The sequence below is a fragment of the Mytilus californianus genome, unplaced genomic scaffold, assembly GCF_021869535.1.
Source record: "Mytilus californianus isolate M0D057914Y unplaced genomic scaffold, xbMytCali1.0.p SCAF_59, whole genome shotgun sequence".
In the NCBI taxonomy this organism is placed as follows: domain Eukaryota; kingdom Metazoa; phylum Mollusca; class Bivalvia; order Mytilida; family Mytilidae; genus Mytilus; species Mytilus californianus.
The window spans coordinates 471450-478980 of NW_026262711.1; the positions used below are offsets into that span (position 1 = coordinate 471450).

The 7531-nt window shown below is 37.4% G+C and overlaps 1 long non-coding RNA gene across 1 annotated transcript; it reads left to right on the forward strand.

Annotated features, from left to right (window-relative positions):
- The first annotated feature begins 4515 nt into the window (after positions 1-4515).
- On the forward strand, positions 4516-6024 carry LOC127704137 (uncharacterized). Its single transcript, XR_007983158.1, has 3 exons — positions 4516-4526; positions 5322-5627; positions 5810-6024. It is a non-coding gene; the product is annotated as an uncharacterized LOC127704137 (long non-coding RNA).
- The last annotated feature ends 1507 nt before the right edge of the window (positions 6025-7531 follow it).

The window sequence follows — 7531 nt, forward strand, 5'->3', positions numbered from 1 at the left end:
ATGCATGGAGAATCAGGGTTACAATGGTTACATACATGGAGAATCAGGGTTACAATGGTTACATACATGGGAAATCAGGTTACAATGGTTACATGCATGGAAAAGTCAGGTTACAATGGTTACATATATGGAGAATCAGGGTTACAATGGTTACATACATGGAGAATCAGGTTACAATGGTTACATACATGGAGAATCAGGGTTACAATGGTTACATACATGGAGAATCAGGGTTACAATGGTTACATACATGGGAAATCAGGTTACAATGGTTACATGCATGGAAAAGTCAGGTTACAATGGTTACATATATGGAGAATCAGGGTTACAATGGTTACATACATGGAGAATCAGGTTACAATGGTTACATACATGGGAAATCAGGTTACAATGGTTACATGCATCGAAAAGTCAGGTTACAATGGTTACATATATGGAGAATCAGGGTTACAATGGTTACATACATGGAGAATCAGGTTACAATGGTTACATACATGGAGAATCAGGGTTACAATGGTTACATACATGGGGAATCTGGTTACAATGGTTACATACATGGGAAATCAGGTTACAATGGTTACATGCATGGAAAAGTCAGGTTACAATGGTTACATATATGGAGAATCAGGGTTACAATGGTTACATACATGGAGAATCAGGTTACAATGGTTACATACATGGGAAATCAGGTTACAATGGTTACATGCATCGAAAAGTCAGGTTACAATGGTTACATATATGGAGAATCAGGGTTACAATGGTTACATACATGGAGAATCAGGTTACAATGGTTACATACATGGAGAATCAGGGTTACAATGGTTACATACATGGGGAATCTGGTTACAATGGTTACATACATGGGAAATCAGGTTACAATGGTTACATGCATGGAAAAGTCAGGTTGCAATGGTTACATATATGGAGAATCAGGGTTACAATGGTTACATACATGGAGAATCAGGTTACAATGGTTACATACATGGAGAATCAGGGTTACAATGGTTACATGCATGGGAAAGTCGGGTTACAATGGTTACATACATGGAGAATGAGGTTACAATGGTTACAAGCATGGAAAAGTCAGGTTACAATGGTTACATACATGGAGAATCAGGTTTACAATGGTTACATACATGGAGAATCAGGGTTACAATGGTTACATACATGGGAAATCAGGTTACAATGGTTACATGCATAGAAAAGTCAGGTTACAATGGTTACATATATGGAGAATCAGGGTTACAATGGTTACATACATGGAGAATCAGGTTACAATGGTTACATACATGGAGAATCAGGGTTACAATGGTTACATACATGGAGAATCAGGGTTACAATGGTTACATGCATGGGAAAGTCGGGTTACAATGGTTACATACATGGAGAATGAGGTTACAATGGTTACAGGCATGGGAAAGTCAGGTTACAATGGTTACATACATGGAGAATCAGGGTTATAATGGTTACATACATGGGGAATCTAGTTACAATGGTTACATGCATGGAAAATCAGGTTACAATGGTTACATGCATGGGAAAGTCAGGTTACAATGGTTACATGCATGGAGAATCAGGGTTACAATGGTTACATACATGGAGAATCAGGTTACAATGGTTACATACATGGGGAATCTGGTAACAATGGTTACATGCATGGGAAATCGGGTTACAATGGTTACATGCATGGAAAATCAGGTTACAATGGTTACATGCATGGAAAAGTCAGGTTACAATGGTTACATATATGGAGAATCAGGGTTACAATGGTTACATACATGGAGAATCAGGTTACAATGGTTACATACATGGAGAATCAGGGTTAGAATGGTTACATACATAGGGAATCTAGTTACAATGGTTACATACATGGAGAATCAGGGTTACAATGGTTACAGGCATGGGAAATCAGGGTTACAATGGTTACATACATGGAGAATCAGGTTACAATGGTTACATACATGGAGAATCAGGGTTACAATGGTTACATACATGGGGAATCTAGTTACAATGGTTTCATACATGGGGAATCTGGATACAATGGTTACATACATGGAGAATCAGGTTTCAATGGTTACATACATGGGGAGACAGGTTACAATGTTTTTTTTTTCTAACGGTGTCTACCTTATGGTCGGGTTGTTGTCTCTTTGACACATTCCCCATTTCCATTCTCAATTTTATAATGTTGTGAAACACTTGATTCTGATGGTTAGGGAGCTACCATTTGATTTTTAAGGGGGGGGGGGGGGGGGGGCTAGGATGAAATTTGAAAAAAATAGGCAGGACAGGAGTTTTGAAATAAAAAAAAAGGCAGGATGAGATTAGTTGCAAACAAAAAAGGCAGGATGACAATTTATGTAAAAAAAAAGTCATGATAAACTAAAAAAAAAAGGCAGGACCGAATAGAGTGAAAAATAAAAAGAATTGTTATATGTGAGGGTCCCTTACCCCAACACATTCCTCGCTCTATTGCAATAGGAAAATACAGAGCCACAGTTATGTACCGCGATCAACCAGTGACAAACAGTCGTCCAAAAAAGTGCTCAAAATGTCTAGCTGATGGCCACAATATAAGCAATTGCCCTAATGACTGGGTTTGTAAATCATGTGGTAAGGAAGGTCATAAACAAATGGACTGTATGGAAAATGATCTTTCTGATACCAATCAACAATCTGATGTACATCAAAGCACAAATGATGCAAATGAAAACACACATGCTGATGATGACACTTCTGTAGATACTGATGCTACACAACAACCAAGTCACACAGATGATCCACCAACAATTAGTGAACATGAATCTACGAGCGTACATGAAGACGACAGTGATATGCCCCAGTCTGTACCAACTCAGGAGGAAAGGAAAAGAAAAACAAAAAAAGAGAAAAAAGGGAAAAAGACAACACAAACTCAAATTACATCATTTGTATCAGAACAACAGGAGTCTGTATCAACTCCTGCAAAACTAAAAGCTAACAGAAACGTGGAACGGTCTCCGGTTACCCCGACCCATGTTCTGCACGATAATGAGGGTGATACCACAGTAAAACGGTCAAAAACTTTGGCAACTTAATCATATCAACTGAAACCCAATGGTATTTATCAGTACTGTAAAAACAAACAGTTTGCAGAAACTTTATATGAAAACAAATAAATGCAACACTAATTTAATATTATACTGTAATACATGTGCAGTGATATTTATTTTTTGTATGATCATGATGACACTTGTAACAAAACTCATTCACAGCAAAGTTGAACAAAGTACCACTCTATATACATGTAGTAGTAAGTCCACATACATTCCACAATTAGTATCTCTGGTGAATTACATATTTTATTTAAAGTTTGCAGAAATATAAACTATTAAACTTCTTTTTATATTAAAACATATTTAAGGTGTTTTTGATGTCACAATATTTATCTGGTAAATAATTCCATTGAAATAACCTTCATTTAATTATCAGCATGGGAAAGTCAGGTTACAATGGTTACATACATGGAGAATCAGGGTTACAATGGTTACATACATGGGGAATCTAGTTACAATGGTTACATACATGGTGAATCAGGTTACAATGGTTACATGCATGGGAAAGTCAGGTTACAATGGTTACATGCATGGGAAAATCAGGTTACAATGGTTACATACATGGAGAATCAGGGTTAAAATGGTTACATACATGGGAAAGTTGGATTATAATGGTTACAGGCATGGGAAAGTCAGGTTGCAATGGTTACATACATGGAGAATCAGGGATACAATGGTTACATACATGGAGAATCAGGTTACAATGGTTACATACATGGGGAATCTGGTTACAATGGTTACATGCATGGGAAATCAGGTTACAATGGTTACATGCATGGAAAATCAGGGTTACAATGGTTACATACATGGGAAAGTTGGATTATAATGGTTACAGGCATGGGAAAGTCAGGTTGCAATGGTTACATACATGGAGAATCAGGGATACAATGGTTACATACATGGAGAATCAGGTTACAATGGTTACATACATGGGGAATCTGGTTACAATGGTTACATGCATGGGAAATCAGGTTACAATGGTTACATGCATGGGAAAGTCAGGTTACAATGGTTACATGCATGGAGAATCAGGGTTACAATGGTTACATACATGGAGAATCAGGGTTACAATGGTTACATACATGGGAAATCAGGTTACAATGGTTACATGCATGGAAAAGTCAGGTTACAATGGTTACATATATGGAGAATCAGGGTTACAATGGTTACATACATGGAGAATCAGGTTACAATGGTTACATACATGGAGAATCAGGGTTACAATGGTTACATACATGGAGAATCAGGGTTACAATGGTTACATACATGGGAAATCAGGTTACAATGGTTACATGCATGGAAAAGTCAGGTTACAATGGTTACATATATGGAGAATCAGGGTTACAATGGTTACATACATGGAGAATCAGGTTACAATGGTTACATACATGGGAAATCAGGTTACAATGGTTACATGCATCGAAAAGTCAGGTTACAATGGTTACATATATGGAGAATCAGGGTTACAATGGTTATTTACATGGAGAATCAGGTTACAATGGTTACATACATGGAGAATCAGGGTTACAATGGTTACATACATGGGGAATCTGGTTACAATGGTTACATACATGGGAAATCAGGTTACAATGGTTACATGCATGGAAAAGTCAGGTTACAATGGTTACATATATGGAGAATCAGGGTTACAATGGTTACATACATGGAGAATCAGGTTACAATGGTTACATACATGGGAAATCAGGTTACAATGGTTACATGCATCGAAAAGTCAGGTTACAATGGTTACATATATGGAGAATCAGGGTTACAATGGTTACATACATGGAGAATCAGGTTACAATGGTTACATACATGGAGAATCAGGGTTACAATGGTTACATACATGGGGAATCTGGTTACAATGGTTACATACATGGGAAATCAGGTTACAATGGTTACATGCATGGAAAAGTCAGGTTGCAATGGTTACATATATGGAGAATCAGGGTTACAATGGTTACATACATGGAGAATCAGGTTACAATGGTTACATACATGGAGAATCAGGGTTACAATGGTTACATGCATGGGAAAGTCGGGTTACAATGGTTACATACATGGAGAATGAGGTTACAATGGTTACAAGCATGGAAAAGTCAGGTTACAATGGTTACATACATGGAGAATCAGGTTTACAATGGTTACATACATGGAGAATCAGGGTTACAATGGTTACATACATGGGAAATCAGGTTACAATGGTTACATGCATAGAAAAGTCAGGTTACAATGGTTACATATATGGAGAATCAGGGTTACAATGGTTACATACATGGAGAATCAGGTTACAATGGTTACATACATGGAGAATCAGGGTTACAATGGTTACATACATGGAGAATCAGGGTTACAATGGTTACATGCATGGGAAAGTCGGGTTACAATGGTTACATACATGGAGAATGAGGTTACAATGGTTACAGGCATGGGAAAGTCAGGTTACAATGGTTACATACATGGAGAATCAGGGTTATAATGGTTACATACATGGGGAATCTAGTTACAATGGTTACATGCATGGAAAATCAGGTTACAATGGTTACATGCATGGGAAAGTCAGGTTACAATGGTTACATGCATGGAGAATCAGGGTTACAATGGTTACATACATGGAGAATCAGGTTACAATGGTTACATACATGGGGAATCTGGTAACAATGGTTACATGCATGGGAAATCGGGTTACAATGGTTACATGCATGGAAAATCAGGTTACAATGGTTACATGCATGGAAAAGTCAGGTTACAATGGTTACATATATGGAGAATCAGGGTTACAATGGTTACATACATGGAGAATCAGGTTACAATGGTTACATACATGGAGAATCAGGGTTAGAATGGTTACATACATAGGGAATCTAGTTACAATGGTTACATACATGGAGAATCAGGGTTACAATGGTTACAGGCATGGGAAATCAGGGTTACAATGGTTACATACATGGAGAATCAGGTTACAATGGTTACATACATGGAGAATCAGGGTTACAATGGTTACATACATGGGGAATCTAGTTACAATGGTTTCATACATGGGGAATCTGGATACAATGGTTACATACATGGAGAATCAGGTTTCAATGGTTACATACATGGGAAGACAGGTTACAATGTTTTTTTTTTCTAACGGTGTCTACCTTATGGTCGGGTTGTTGTCTCTTTGACACATTCCCCATTTCCATTCTCAATTTTATAATGTTGTGAAACACTTGATTCTGATGGTTAGGGAGCTACCATTTGATTTTTAAGGGGGGGGGGGGGGGGGGGGGGGGGCTAGGATGAAATTTGAAAAAAATAGGCAGGACAGGAGTTTTGAAATAAAAAAAAAGGCAGGATGAGATTAGTTGCAAACAAAAAAGGCAGGATGACAATTTATGTAAAAAAAAAGTCATGATAAACTAAAAAAAAAAGGCAGGACCGAATAGAGTGAAAAATAAAAAGAATTGTTATATGTGAGGGTCCCTTACCCCAACACATTCCTCGCTCTATTGCAATAGGAAAATACAGAGCCACAGTTATGTACCGCGATCAACCAGTGACAAACAGTCGTCCAAAAAAGTGCTCAAAATGTCTAGCTGATGGCCACAATATAAGCAATTGCCCTAATGACTGGGTTTGTAAATCATGTGGTAAGGAAGGTCATAAACAAATGGACTGTATGGAAAATGATCTTTCTGATACCAATCAACAATCTGATGTACATCAAAGCACAAATGATGCAAATGAAAACACACATGCTGATGATGACACTTCTGTAGATACTGATGCTACACAACAACCAAGTCACACAGATGATCCACCAACAATTAGTGAACATGAATCTACGAGCGTACATGAAGACGACAGTGATATGCCCCAGTCTGTACCAACTCAGGAGGAAAGGAAAAGAAAAACAAAAAAAGAGAAAAAAGGGAAAAAGACAACACAAACTCAAATTACATCATTTGTATCAGAACAACAGGAGTCTGTATCAACTCCTGCAAAACTAAAAGCTAACAGAAACGTGGAACGGTCTCCGGTTACCCCGACCCATGTTCTGCACGATAATGAGGGTGATACCACAGTAAAACGGTCAAAAACTTTGGCAACTTAATCATATCAACTGAAACCCAATGGTATTTATCAGTACTGTAAAAACAAACAGTTTGCAGAAACTTTATATGAAAACAAATAAATGCAACACTAATTTAATATTATACTGTAATACATGTGCAGTGATATTTATTTTTTGTATGATCATGATGACACTTGTAACAAAACTCATTCACAGCAAAGTTGAACAAAGTACCACTCTATATACATGTAGTAGTAAGTCCACATACATTCCACAATTAGTATCTCTGGTGAATTACATATTTTATTTAAAGTTTGCACTTTCCTCACCACAGCTCCAATTGATCCAGATGTGCCTTAAAATGATTCTTCTTAGA